We start from the raw sequence: 15,719 nt of genomic DNA, 5'->3' as shown, positions 1-15,719 counted from the left end.
CATAGAATAAACCCACTAAAATCTGTACATCTAAACAAACTAAGCAAAAGAGAGGACCCTAACTAAAATGTTCAATCCCCATCCTGAAAGGCAAAGAGGATGGACATCAGAAGAAAAAGAAAATAGGAAACAACCTCGGAACCTGCTACAGAGGGCCTCTGAAAGCCAGAAGAAAACAGGAAACAACCTTGGAACCTGCCACAGAGGGCCTCTGAAAGCCTCTGCAGTATAGACTGTCAAAGCATATGCTGAGCCTGATGGCCAACTGATGAGCAGAGTGAATGGAATTTTATGTAAGAAGTGGGAAATAGTAACAGCTGGAGGGGATGGGAACTCCACAAGGAGAGCAACAGAACAAGAAAATTTGAACACAGGGAACTTCCCAGAGACTCATACTCCAACCAAGGACTATTCATGGAGATAACCTAGAACCCCTGCACAGATGTAGCCCATGGCAGTTCAGTGTCCAAGTGGGTTACATAGTAATGGGAAGAGGGACTGCCTCTGACATACTCTGATTGGCCTGCTCTTTGATCACCTCCCCCTAATGGGGGAGCAGCCTTACCAGGCCATGGTAGAGGACAATGCAGCCACTTTTGATGAGAACTGATAGACTAAGATCAGAAAGGAGAGGAGAACCTCCCCTATCAGTGGACTTGGGGTGTGGCATGCATGCAGAAAGGGGAGGGAGGGTGGGATCGGGAGGGGAGGAGGGAGGGGCTTATGGGGGGGATACAAAATGAATAAAGTGTAATTAATAAAAATAAATAAATAAATAAATAAATAAATAGTGCTACAAACCTTTCAGTTGGGAAGAACATGAACTATTTTAATATATAAATGTAGTAAGAATGTAAGTTGTTTTAAGGAATGAAACAAATCTGGTTATTATAAATCATTGATACTCAGTAAGAGTGATATTTGAATATTTTTAAAATAAAATACATTCATATTGCTCACATCTAGTATCCTTTCTGATTCTATTTTAATACACTAAAGTTTTGCTTGTAATTTTTCTTATTGCAAACAACTTAAACATTTAAAGACATATTTTAGGTAAATCATTCACATATATTATTAAACTTTTGAAGATAACTGATTTTCAGCATACTTTCATATTTATCAAGCCTCAAACATTCTTTTATTTCGACTGCTGTAGCAATATACATAACTGGAGTAAAGGGTGCATTTACAAACTGACTTAGAGGAACAACAAAACCCTTCAAATTCATCTCTTCCATTAATGGATAGTCTGAAGTCTAACACAAGGGCAACAGCAAGTGTGGCCTACGGTGAGGGACTGGTCCAGAGAAGCCAAGTATTTGTGTGCCCTCACGTGATGGACAGGAGGGAATGGGTTGTCCAAGGGATCTTTCCAGGGACCCTGGAATCATTAATCAGTGTTCTGCCTTCATTAACAGTTTTTCTAAATGCCTCATCTCCCATCGTTATCCTTATGATTAGATCTCATATGAATTTTAGGGACACAACCACATAGACCACAGCAACACAAGAGTTCTTTAAAAGAATTAGTAATATTTACTTTCCAATCTCCTACACATCGTGTTATTTCCACAGTAATTTTTCTGTATCCCTTTCTAGGGGGCTTTAATTTAAATCCACTGGATATTTCAGCAGGGAAAAGTGAACTGGGTTATCTATGTCTCAAGGATCCAAAGAAGTAGAATAACTATAGGAACCTCCCTTCTCATTGAGGAAGTCAAGGAGATCATCTTACTTCCGGTTCAACTTAAAGGAGCTTATTTAGAAAATATATCCACATGACAGTGTGATATGCTTTACTTCTCTGCAGGACTGTTACTGGAATTGTCAACACCTTCAGCTTATTTTTCTCTTCCACTATGAGCAGACCAACTCTGTTGCACATCTGCGTGGCTTTCTGTAGCATTCTATTCCTCAGCTTGACCACAAAATGTCTAGATTTCCCAAGAGTGGAAAGGAGGGAGATAGCACATGCTTATGCAGAGAAAGAACAGTTCCAGAAGATGAGCACGGATGACCAAGGAAACATCTCCTTTGCTCCAAAGTACATGCCCCAGCAGATGTCCTCTGAAGCTCTAATGGGACAGTCTGCAGGACCTTCCATGACACCATTAAACAAAGTCTTCTCTGTCAACAAAGAAACCCACCTTCCAAGAGCTGGGCCTCTGCAGCCTACTAGCCCTGATCTTCACTCTTCCAGTGAGCCAGTGGTTTCAGTCAGTGAATAAGAACAGGGTCCCAGCCACAGTAAATCTGATAGAAGAAAAAGTGGGGAAGAGCCTAGAACTCATTGGCACAGGAGACAATTTCTTGAACAGAATACCAACAGCACTGGCTCTAAGATTAACAATCAATAAATGGGACCTCATAAAATTGAAAAGCTTCTCTAAAGGAAAGGACACTGTCATCAGAACCAAAAGACAGCCTATAGACTGAGAAAGGATCTTCACCAAGTCTATATCTGACAGAGGGCTATTATCCAGAATATATAAAAAACTCAAGAAGTTAAAAAGCAACACATCTAGTAATCCAATTAAAAATGGGGTACAGAGATAAACAGAGAATTCTCTGAAGAGGAATATAGAATGGCAGAGAAACACTTAAAGAAATGCTCAACGTCCTTAGTCATCAGAGAGATGCAAATCAAAATGATCTAGAGATTTCATCTTACACCCATAAGAATGGTTAAGATCAAAAAACCAAGTGACAATACACGCTGGAGAGGATGTGGAGAAAGGAGAACCCTCCTCCATTGCTGGTGGGAATGTAAACTTGTACAACCACTTTGGAAATCAATCTGGTGCTTTCTCAGACAATTAGGAATAACACTTCCTCAAGATCCAGCTATACCACTCCTAGACATATATCCAAAATATGCTCAAGTACACAAGGACATTTGTTCAACCATGTTCATAGCAGCTTTATTTGTAATAGCCAGAACCTGGAAACAACCCAGATGTCCCTCAATGGAGGAATGGATACAGAAATTGTGGTACATTTACACAATGGTGTACTACTCAGCAATTAAAAACAAGGAAATCATGAAATTTGCAGGCAAATGGTGGGAACTAGAAAAGATCATCTTGAGTGAGGTATTCCAGAAACAGAAAGACACACATGGTATATACTCACTTATACGTGGATACTAGACATACAATATAGAATAAACCTACAAAAATCTGTACACCTAAAGAAGGTGAGCTAGAAGGAGGACCCTGGGTAAGATGATCAATCCTCACTCAGAAAGACAAATAGGATGGACATTGGAAGAAGGAGAAAACAGGCAATAGGATAGGAGCCTACCACAGAGGGCCCCTGGAAGATTCTACCCAGCAGTGTATTAAAGCAGATGCTGAGACTCATAACCAAACTTTGGGCAGAGTTCAGGGAATCTTATGAAAGAAGTGGTAGATAGTAAGACCTGGGGAAGACAAAAGCTCTACAAGGAGAGCATCAGAACCAAAAACTCTGGGCACAGGGGTCTTTTCTGAGACTGATACTCCAACCAAGGACCATTCATGGAGATAACCTAGAACCCCTGCTCAAATGTAGCCCATGGCAGCTCAGTCTCCAAGTGGGAATCCTAGTAAGGGGAACAGGAACTGTATCTGACATGAACTCAGTGGCCAGCTCTTTGACCACCTCCCCCCAAGTGGGGAGCAGCCTTGCCAGGCCACAGAGGAGGACAATGCAGCCAGTCCTGATAAGACCTAATAAACTTGGGTCAGAAGAAAGGGAAAGAGGACCTCCCTATCAGTGGACTTGGAGAGGGGCATGGGAGGAGATGAGGGAGGGAAAGTGGGATTGGGATGGAATGAAGGAGGGGGCTAAAGCTGGGATACAAAGTGAATAAACTGTAATTAATATGAAAATTAAAATTAAAAATAAAGAACAGGGTCACAGCCAGCTCAAGAGTGTCTCCTGAACACAGACTTTCTGAGGCTATGTTAACTATTGCTGTCTCTTCAGCTGCTCTCTGAATCCTTAGGAGGAGGGAGCCTATAGTAGTTCTAGTGCCATGCCCACTGTAGAAGCGATCACAGATATAACACATAGTTTCTTGATGTATGTGGATAATCAGTTGTTTTCAACTGAAAGTCAGGATGCAGGTCATTATTTTCCTATAGAGATCATTGAAATCTTGCTGTTGATTCCACCACAGACGTAGATCCTGATGAGGAGGGGCCCTAAGAGGTGACAGCTGATGATACCCAGAGCACTACCACCAAGCGCTTGGTGACAATCCCCAAGAATAAAGAAGTAAAACAACATCAAAACACCCCTCCAATTTTTTTTTTAATTTTGAAATTTCAGTTTCAATTTAGATTCCTTTTAATTTTTTTTAATTTGTTGAGATGGGTTCTCAAAAGGTTTTCTTGAATTCACTGTTCCTGGCTTGGAACCTAACTGCTAGGACTGCAGCTGTGTGTCACCATGCCTGGCTGGACGTATTCTGTTTGTTTGTTTACTTTGGTTTTAAGGCAGGATCTCAGTGTGTGTCTTGGTTGGCCTTGAACATACCATGCTATCAAGTTGACCTCAGAATTATTACTCTCCTCCTGCCTCTACTTCCAGAACGGTAAGATTACAGATATGTACCACTGTGTTTGGTTTTGGTTTTATTTCTTAATCTTAACTTAGAAACAGTTACTCAAGTTTTAATCAGAGACAGAAACATTCAAATAAATTATATATTCCGTAAAAATCATAGCTTGTACATAAGTCAAGGTCTTCAACTTTGGACAATTCTGCATGCATCCCACCCCTCCTTGGGACAGGTGACAAAGTTTGGAGATGTTTTCTGTTGTTTCGGTTAATGCCTCCTGCTGACATGCAGTAGATAGGGACAGGGTGCTTTAGAACTTTCTCCATCTGTGGGACAGCTTCCGGAAGCAATGGTCCCACCTCATATATCAACCGCATTGAAACAATGTAGTTGAATATTTTTCAGTTATTTTGTCATGAAAATATATTAATTCATATGAAAATATGAAAGAAGTATCTATATGTTTAAGCGGTTTAAGAATGTCTGATACTTATTTAGACATCATTGGAAAATATGTGCACATCTTTGATATTTCTTACCAAGAATAATTACATTCCATATTTATCTTGTAGTGTTAACCACTTGGGTTCTCCGACCTTACTTTCCCAAATTAAATCATCTAGAAATATACAGAACAATGCAAATCATCTACCTACTTTAATTCTGAGTTTTCTACATTTTCTTGTTCTCCACATCTTTGAATATTAAGAGCTGGAGATACTTATATTTATTGTTGATGGATTATGTTTTTCTTTCATTTTTGGTTACATAATATATTCTGAAAGAAAATGTTTTGTGTATATGCTTGCTTCAAATTATTTCAGTATGTGCAAACCTTATGACCTAGTCCAGATAGCCTATTAATAAAACTGTCAGATTTGTAATATGGCTTGTAAAGTTTTGTCGATAATGTAATTAAAATGGGAAGATTAAAAATTTTACCATGCCTACTGACATTTTTGGGTTTTGAGATAGGATCTCAAGTAGCTTAGGTTAAGTTGGTTTTTGAACTCCTGACTCTTTCGCCTGTACCTCCTGAGTGCTCTGAATAGCTGTGTGTTCCTAGGCTCAGCTACTAGTTCATTTTTTAAAGAATGAAATAGCTGCAAAGTGTACATTTTCACATATGCTTCCAGGAAATGTTTTATAAATTGTTTTTTAATCTTCCTGGGAGAGGGTCTTACTGTGTAGCCTGTCTAGCGATTGTTCACATCGCTTACATTTCTTTCTGGTTCCAGGGTATGTTTTACACCATTAAATCTGTATTATATTTCAGACTTACGTGAGTGTCTACAGATATAAGCTAAAAAGTGAAATGAATACTATGCTGTTGGTAACAGTTGCCTCATTTGCCTACTGCTTTGTGAACAGGCTTGGTGGTGAAGAGCCCACACTGCTCATGCAGAGGACTTGAGTTGGGTTCCCAACACCCACATCAGGGGCTCACCTGTAACTCTAGGTGCATGGAACCCTGCATCCTTTCTGGCCTTGATGGACACCATAAATAAAATATTTTTTTAAAAATGTCAACTAAAAACCTACTATGGTGCAAGGTACTGCGCTTCGTGTTTGGAATACAAAGAATTTGTTTCGAAGAAAAAAAAGAAAAGGAAAAAAACAATAGGTAAACATAATTATTGTTCTTATTTAACAGTTAAAGAAACTGAAAACCTGCAAATGTTCACTAGTTAGGTTAGAATCTCAAAGCTAGTGAGTGGTTGGATCAGAATTCAGGCACAAGCAAATTGACTCTATAGTGTGCATTCTTGACCACTGAGGGATAGGTTTCCATGGTTGGCATTACTGTCCTTCTCTTTCACATGTGAGAGGACAAACTAAGGGTACACATCACACCCTGACTCCTTTGTCTGTCCAGCCCAGAAACTAGGTGAACACTGGTTATAATTGTTATTTTTTGAATTTCAAAATGGCAACTTTCTTTTCTCCTTTCAGGTGTGCAAATATGAACATTAATATGCAAAAACTCTTCTGAAAAACTTTACTGTGACCAGTCTGTATAGCTTGTTTCTTAAACTGATTTAGTTAATTTTCAAATATGTCTGAGGCACTCAGCTAGCCATCTTCCTATTTTATTTCAATTTTATTCTATTTTTTTTGTTGTTTATTATTATTATTTTTTTACTTTAACTTCTTTGATTGTTCCACAACTCCCCCAAGCAACAACAACAACATTGCTTGCTGGCCTTCGATTCCCAAGTTCTAGTCTCTGAAAGAGCTGGCTTTCCTTTCTTCAATGTATTAACTTCATAATGACTTTAATGTATAGGAATGTGGTCTACTTTAAAATGTTTCCCTCCTTTTCAGACATAACCCAAGAGATGGCAGTGTCCACTCAAGAACCAGATACCACATTACCCTTGGTGACACAAGAGCATAGGTCTGCTATGGAGGTTTCCAGAGGCAGTGGGGGACCTGAAGAAGCCATGCCATCCCCCGCTTCTGCATCCACTTATGGGGGTGCCACTGAGCTGTCCAGAAGATGGGAGTCTCTGCCCACTCCAGCCTCCACCACTGTTGTCCCTTTGTCTCTGGAAGTTTCCTCTTCAATGGAAGGTCAGTAGGGGAGTGCGGGTTCAGCATTTAAGCAAAGAGTGTGAATCTTTCCTGTGAGTTACTAAAATGAGAGAGGCAGCTGGTCCTTTCATTAGCATACATATGTGTCCAGTACCTGGAAAGATGGCCTCTCTCTTTGCTTGTAGAAATGTTCTATAGCCTCAAAGGATGAGGGTGGCTCTTCTCCAGGTCCCCAAGCCCAAGCCTTTTGAAGATCCAATGTAAGGAAATGTAAAACTAGCAAGTACCTGGGTTTGAAACCACGTTTGTTCCTCTCTAAGACCCAGGTAAGCTTTTGAACTTTTGTAAGCCTCTGTTCATTTCCAGTAATATCCACTTAGGTTATTGTAAAGACTAAAGTAGTTGGTGAAAAGCACTTTCTATATCTTAGGCCCTCAAATGCCCTGATCTTTTGATGGTACCAAAGGTTTTTTTTTAATTTTATTAAATTATTTTTAGGATTTTTAATTGAAAATGGTTTTGGAACAAAATATTCTGATTAAAATTTCCCTTCGCGCTCCTCCTTCCAGATTCTCTATACTTCATCACTCCACCACATCAACATCCTGTCTTTCTGTCTCTCTCTCATTAGAATAAAAATAGGCAAATAAAATAAAATAATATAAAATAGAACAAACAAACCATAATAGGGCAAAACAAACAAACAGAAGAAAAAGAGCCAAAGATGAAGCACTAGAAATATGTATAGATACAGAGACAAAAATGTTCACACACACATAAGTCTTGTCAAAACACCAAATCAGGCCACTTTACTGAAGGCGTTTATCAGCTGTAGGAGTTCCCTGGTGGAGTTTTTGGGGTCACTCACGTATACTATCATATCATCTGCAAATAGTGATAATTTGACTTCTTCCTTTCCCATCTGTATCCCCTTGATCTCCTTCTACTGTGTTATTGCTCTAGCAAGGACTTCAGCACTATGTTGAAGAGATATGGAGAGAGTGAGCAGCCTTGCCTTGTCCCTGATTTCAGTGGGATTGCTTTAAATTTCTCTCCATTTAGTTTGATGTTGGCTATAGGCTTGCTGTATATCGCCTTTCATATGTTTAGATATGTGCCTTGTATCCCTGATCTCTCCAATACTTTAAACATGAATGGATGTTGGATTTTGTCAAATGCTTTTTCAGCATCTAGGGAGATTATTATGTGTTTTTTTTCTTTCAGTTTGTTAATATGGTGGATCACATTGATGGATTTCGGTATATTGAACCACCCCTGCATACCTGGGATGAAGCCTACTAGCAAAGTGGCCGGATACAAAATTAACTCAAAAAAATCAGTAGCCCTCCTGTATACAAAAGACAAAAGGGCTGAGAAAGAAATTAGGGAAACAACACCCTTCACAATAGCCACAAATGACATAAGGTACCTTGGAGTAATCCTAACCAAGGAAGTCAAAGACTTGTATGAAAAAAAATTTCAAGTCTCTGAAGAAAGAATTAGAAGAAGATATGAAAAGATGGAAAGATCTCCCATGCTCATGGCTTGGCAGGATTAAAAATGGCCATTTTGCCAAAAGCAATCTACAGATTCAATGCAATTCCCATCAAATTGCCAACACAATTCTTTACAGACCTGGAAAAAAAAATTCTCAACTTCATATGGAATAACAAGAAACCCAGAATTGCTAAAACAATCCTCTACAATAAAAGATCTTCTGGAGGTATCTCCATCCCTGATCTTAAGTTGTACTATAGAGCAACAGTTTTAAAAACTGCATGGTACTGGCATAGAAACAGAATGGTGGATCAATGAAACTGAACAGAGGACCCAGAAATAAACCCACACACTTATGGACACCTGATCTTTGACAAAGATGCTAAAACCATACAATGGAAAAAAGATAGCATCTTCAACAAATGGTGCTGGTCCAACTGGATGTCTACATGTAGAAAAATGAAAATAGATCCATACTTATCACCCTGCACAAAACTGAAGTCCAAGTGGATCAAAGACCTCAACATAAAACCAGACACATTAAATTGGCTAGAAAAAAAAGTGGGGAATACCCTAGAACTCATTGGTACAGGAGAAAACTTCCTGAACAGAACACCAACAGCACAGGCTCTAAGAGCCACAATCAATAAATGGGACCTCATGAAACTGAAAAGCTTCTGTAAAGCAAAGGACACCGTCATCAAAACAAAACGACTGTCTACAGATTGGGAAAGAATCATCACCAACCCTTTATCTGACAGAGGACTCATATCCAGTATATATAAAGAACTAAACAAGCTGAAAAGCAGCAAACCAAGTAATCCACTTAAAAAATGGGGAACAGAGCTAAACAGAGAATTCTCAATAGAGCAATATCGAATGGCAGAGAAGCACTTAAAGAAATGCTCAACCTCATTAGCCATTAGGAAAATGCAAATCAAAACAACCTTGAGATTTCCCCTTACACCCATCAGAACGGCCAAGATCAAAAACTCAAGTGACAACACATGCTGGAGAGGTTGTGGAGAAAGGGGAACCCTCCTCCACTGTTGGTGGGAATGTAAACTTGTACAACCACTCTGGAAATAAATCTGGCACTTTCTCAGACAACTAAGAATAGCGCTTCCTCAAGATCCAGCCATACCACTCCTAGGCATATATCCAAAAGAGGCTCAAGTACACAAAAAGGACATTTGCTCAACCATGTTTGTAGCAGCTTTATTTGTAATAGCCAGAAGCTGGAAACAGCCCAGATGCCCCTCAACTGAAGAATGGATGCAGAAACTGTGGTACATCTATACAATGGAATATTACTCAGCAATGAAAAATAAGGAAATCATGAAATTTGCAGGTAAATGGTGGGACCTGGAAAGGATCATCCTGAGTGAGTTGTCCCAGAAGCAAAGAGACACACACGGTATATACTCACTCATATAGACATACAACGTAGGACAAACCCACTAAAATCTATGCATCTAAAGAAACTAAGCAAGAGAGAGGACCCTAACTAAAATGTTCAATCCCCATCCTGAAAGGCAAAGAGGATGGACATCAGAATAAGAAGAAAACAGGAAACAACTTAGAAACCTGCTACAGAGGGCCTCTGAAAGCCAGAAGAAGAAAACAGGAAACAAACTAGGAACCTACCACAGAGGGCCTCTGAAAGCCTCTGCCCTGCAGACTATCAAAGCAGATGCTGAGCCTGATGGCCAACTGTCAGGCAGAATGAATGGAATTTTATGTAAGAAGTGGGAAATAGTAAGAGCTGAAGAGGACAGGGTCTCCACAAGGAGAGCAACAGAACAAGAAAATTTGAACACAGGGAACTTCCCAGAGACTCATACTCCAACCAAGGACTATTCATGGAGATAACCTAGAACCCCTGCACAGATGTAGCCCATGGCAGGTCAGTGTCCAAGTGGATTACCTAGTAATGGGAAGAGAGACTGCCTCTGACATACTCTGATTGGCCTGTTCTTTGATCATCTCTCCCTGAGGGGGGAGCAGCCCTACCAGGCCACAGAAGAGGACAATGCAGCCACTTTTGAGGAGAACTGATAGACTAAGATCAGAAAGGAGAGGAGAACCTCCCCTATCAGTGGACTTGGGGAGGGGCATGCATGCAGAAAGGGGAGGGAGGGTGGGATCAGGAGGGGAGGTGGGAGGGGCTTATGGGTGGATACAAATTGAATAAAGTGTAATTAATAAAAAATTAAAAAACAAACAAACAAAAAACCCCACCAAATCAGAAGCCATGATATATTCTCAAAGGATTTGTAAGGAAGGCAAAAGGCCCTGGCAAAGCATGTGGCGAATCACCTCTAAAAATGCCTCTGAGTTCATTTTGTGTTGGGCATCTGTTGCTGTGCATGGGTCCTTGTTTTAACAGTGGTTTGTATACCCAGTGAGACTGAGTTGGAGAAAACCAATTTACCCTTTGCTAGCCATCTAGGTTGGGTATAGGGAGTTGTGTTAACTTCCCTTCTCAGAGCCAATACTCTCTGGTCCAGACCTGTGTAAGCCCTTTCATCCTGCTGCAGTCCCTATCTCAATGTGTTTAGAAGGCCTTGCTTGATGTCTCCTTCCCCTCTGGTTATTACAATGTTTTCACCTCCTCTTCTGTAGCGTTTCCTGGGTCCTTGGTGCAGGGATTTCAAGGAGACATATTGACTGCTCCAAGGTGTCTCACTCTCTCCACATTGTCCAGCTGTGAGTTTCTGTATTTGTTCCCATCTGCTACAGGAGGAAGCTTCTCTGTTGATGGCTGAGCAAGATAATCATCTAAGAGAATGTTGTTTGGAGTCATTTTATTGCTCTATTCTTTTAGCAGAACAGTAGTATTTGTTTTCCCCTAGGACCCTGGTCTATGTAGTCTCAGATTCTAGGCCACCCTAGCAGTGCCAGGGATGAATTATATCTCATGGAGAGGGCTTTAAATTCAATCATATCACAGTTGGTTACTCTCCCAACATTTGTGCCTCTGTTCCACTAGTATATCTTACAGTCAGGCCATCATTTAAGCCAAAGGGTTTGTAACTTGGTTGGTGTTTTCTTTTCTCTTTCGGGAGTGTTCCGAGTACCATCCAGTACTATGAACACTAGTAAGTGAGGTGAAAGCTCTAGGTAGGCACCAGCTTGACTCCTCCACAGTCAATGCATTGTGTAGATGTTGTCTTCAGGAATAGGGCCTTTCCATCAGGTAATGGAAAGCAACCAACAGCCTGGGTTGCTTGGGAGTTCCCATGAAGCCTTTTGGACTGAGAACTAGATTAGATATAATCTGTTCCTGGAACTGGAGGTTTCCTTTGGTGATGAGAGATGTCCATTTGGGAATCTGTGTCTTTCTTTATTTGTCAGTTCCATTTAGATCACCTTCATATATATAAATATTTTAGGAAACTTCTACTTTATTACTTTCCCATAAGAACCCTTAGTTTTAGCTGCCTTTCCTTGTAATTCCTCCTGCACACTCTCTTCCCCCTACTTCCTCTTTTGTTCCTCCTGTTCCAGTCTCCCCCTTTGTCGATTCATAGCTATCCCCTTTCTAGTGAGATCCAGCCCTCTCCCCTAGTCTCCTTCTCTATACCTAACCACTATGGTTAAATGACATAATAGCTAGCAACTACATATAAATACATATATACAGTATTTATGATTTTCAATCTTGACCATTTTTCTCAGATTGATTGTTTTCTATATCCATCCACTTACCTATGGATTTCATTATGTAATTTTTTTAACAACTGAGAAATTCCATCCTGTAAACACACGCACTTTCTTCATATATTCACCATTCGCGGACATCTGTTTTCAATTTCTGTTTATTATGAACAGAACAGTCTGGCTTTTAATCAGACTTTCTTAGAAATTAAAAAAAACATACATAAATATATAAAACTTTTGGTCTCCATATCTCTATTTCAATTATCTAAGTAAAGATTACTTTTTTGTATCAATTGATGTGATTTTAACAGTGTAATACATACTCTCTTAGTCTCCTAATCTTCCTTCCAAAACAAAATTCTAGAGCTGTGTCAATAGCCTTCATAAACGCTATGGACCTTGCTCTCAACTTTGCCCCTCTGACTGGTAACCAGAATCAATTTTATTTTCATAATTTCCTTCATTCAACGCCATTTCTAGGTTTCTTATATGTGTACTTAATACTATAAGTTTATGTTTTAAAATTTTTTGGAGATTAAATTTTGAAAGCAAAATTGTGATTGAAGGCCATGTCTTTTTATGTGTAATAAAATGTTTTCTGTGTGTGTCTGGGTTGATAAGAGAAGAGCTGGGTTAAGTTTACTGTGTATTAGGCTCTGGTTTCTTGCCTTTCAAAGCCGATGTCAACATGTTCTCCAATTATTATCTTGTGGGTCAAGTCTGGTCTCTTGATTGGCAAACCTAATGGACACAGTTACTGGGTCAAGGAAGGAGCTCATACCAATTCTGGGCTCTCCAGTGGCACCTCATGCATTGACTGCAGAGGGTCTCCCAGTCTGCCTTGCACTTGCTTCTAAACAAAGAACTGTTCAGTTCATTAGCCACACAAATATGGCTGCCTCCTACAGAGCTGGAACAGCTTGACTTTGAAGATATCCTTGTCTATGACCACATGTTTCAAAACAAGTAAAGAAGATGTGAGTTTAATTCACCAGGTAAACTGGCCTAATTAACTGAGTTCTGATATTATTGTCCCATGGCCTCTGGGCTAAAAATGTTCTTTACAATTTAAAATGATTAGACAAAAATCATAAGAATAATATTTTGTGAAATGTTCAAATTATATCAACTTAAAGCTTTAGTGTTCATGAGTGAAGCTGTATGGCCATCCAGCTACACATCTTATTTACTTGTTGTGTATGGCGATTTTGAGATGTTAGCTCAAAACTGAAAAGCTGGGAATTCAATACTAAATTATAGCAAAAACTCAAAGCATTTATAATATTGAACTTTAAAATACAAGTTTATTGTCCACGGCATGCAAATTTATGTATACACACACACACACACACACACACACACATATGTTTGTAGGTATATGATCCTCACTGCAGTTGAACATTAAGCTCTTCATTAATCTGGAGAGCATTTAATAAACCCCATTATGTATGTGTGTGTCTGTATTAGGCTCATTCTGGAGAGCTTTTTAATGAATTCCTCTGCCTGCGTTATCCCAGTTAAATTTACATGGGCAGCTAGATGAGAATATTAGGCTTAAACAGAGGATCTGAGTTTTCCTACCAGAATTTTTTTGATGGAAGTTTAAATATGTACCTTTTTCCCCATAGGGCGACTCTGCCAATTCTGGGTTGTTCTCTTGATAAAGATCTTTAAGTTATTGTAGACAGAAAGTTTCTTTATTAATTAATTCAGAAAAATTCATGCCAAACTGTAGTATAAGATGTTGGCTTGGGCCATGAAAAATGTAACTGAAGCATAGCTGCACATCAACAACAAACAATAGGAATGGAGATAGGGCCCACAGTTATGTGACTGCTTGAATCAGCACTCTGAAAGATGAGGAGTATCAGGTTGGAGGCACAAATTTTGGAGGGCTAGTTGCAAGGATGCCAACCCAGAACCCAGGGAAGTCTTAGGCAGTCAGCCAGGTCCTAGGTGTGAGAAGACAGACAATGGCTGAGATTTTATGTTTTCTCTATTTCAGGGAAGGTGGTAGAGCTGGGTGTGTAGGGGACTCTTTTTCTTTTTCAAGAGATTTATTTATACTCTGGCTAGCTGTGATCATCACCATGTTACTTTTTGGGTAACATACTACCTCAGTTCTTTATTTTATTTTAGTTTTTAAGCTCAATCTGTAGCCCAGATTGCCATGGAACACACTAGATAACCCAGGCTGGCGTTGAACTTGCAGGAGTCATCCTATTCCAGCCTCCCAAGTTCTGGGCTTACAGGCAAGAGGCACCAAACTTGGCTGTTATTACCTACATCTTTCTTAGGAGCAGGGTCAGCTCTTTCTAGTCATGTGCACAATGGCTGTCGGTGCCAGGTGCTGTGTAATGATTGTGTGATTGTCTTTATAATGATCATTCTGTTTGCTTTCTCTTGGTGTTTGCATGACTACTCAAGACTAGTGCATGTTTTGACCTGCAATTGAGAATTAAAAAAAAAAAAGCGATTGAATGAAGTGAGCATTCTCAATCCCATGCTTTTGTAATGTGGTTTGGTTCTGCGGGAACCTCTGAGGGTTGGATTATATGTTATGTTACACCCTCAGAGGAATGCAGTTCACACTTGAATTCAATTAGATCAGAGGAGCTCAGTATCCTTAGATCACCTTGGGAAAGTAAGGAATGAATGGCATGGGGGGGTCAGTCTCCGGCATTGGTGGAAGTATATAACAAGGGCATCTCCCCCACGACATCTTCCCAAGTGTGACTACAGGGTGCAGACAGACTTTTCTTTAAAAGCTGATGTCATACTCTTGACACAAAGATATAGTACACGTAGTAAAAATTATATTCAGGGTTCATAAAGGATGTATACCTTGAGGGGAGATTTCAAGAAAGGCAAATGCATGATCCTTAGGATAGGATCCAACGAAAGATATATTGTAAACTCTGTTTTCAAGAAGTAAAGAGTCATAACAAATAAAACCTAGTTCCACAAACTCATATTTACTCCTCATTTTGGGTAGGTTGACTCCTTTTACACTTTGAAGAGAAAAATCTACCTTAGTTCTTTATTTTTTTCAAGATCAATAAACAGCATACCTCATATGTAGTTTATCTCTCGTGTGGATATAGACTTTTATACACAGGTCCTATATGCTTACTTAAAGCAGATGTTCTTTACAGTAGGTTTCTGAAATAAAGCATTTTATACCAGATAGCTCAAAGTTTATAGATACAAGGCTAAGGCAGATTCTGTGTCTAAAGTAGGTGACTTGTCTTGCCTCAGACCTTTCATTTCCTCCTAAATCAATTTTAAAATAAATAGTTTTTAGATGGTTTTAGGGCTAGTTTTCAGGAAATTTTAAATTGTATTTGCTATTAGACATTTAGTGAGAAGTGTGAAATTTAATATTTTCAATAAAATGGTGTCGGCAAATATGGGAAGCTTCACAATCATATTTATTTGCCATTCAGAGGAGAGAACCAAAGTGAACAGAAGATTT

At 39.4% G+C, this 15,719-nt stretch overlaps 1 pseudogene; it reads left to right on the top strand.

Annotated features, from left to right (window-relative positions):
• Window positions 1-1,808: 1,808 nt before the first annotated feature.
• On the top strand, window positions 1,809-5,963 carry LOC129675911 (armadillo-like helical domain-containing protein 4; annotated as a pseudogene).
• Window positions 5,964-15,719: the final 9,756 nt, after the last annotated feature.

Source organism: Psammomys obesus, unplaced genomic scaffold, assembly GCF_907164565.1.
Source record: "Psammomys obesus unplaced genomic scaffold, mPsaObe1.curated_primary_1811, whole genome shotgun sequence".
In the NCBI taxonomy this organism is placed as follows: Eukaryota; Metazoa; Chordata; class Mammalia; order Rodentia; family Muridae; genus Psammomys; species Psammomys obesus.
This window is presented reverse-complemented; position numbering and strand designations above follow the sequence as displayed.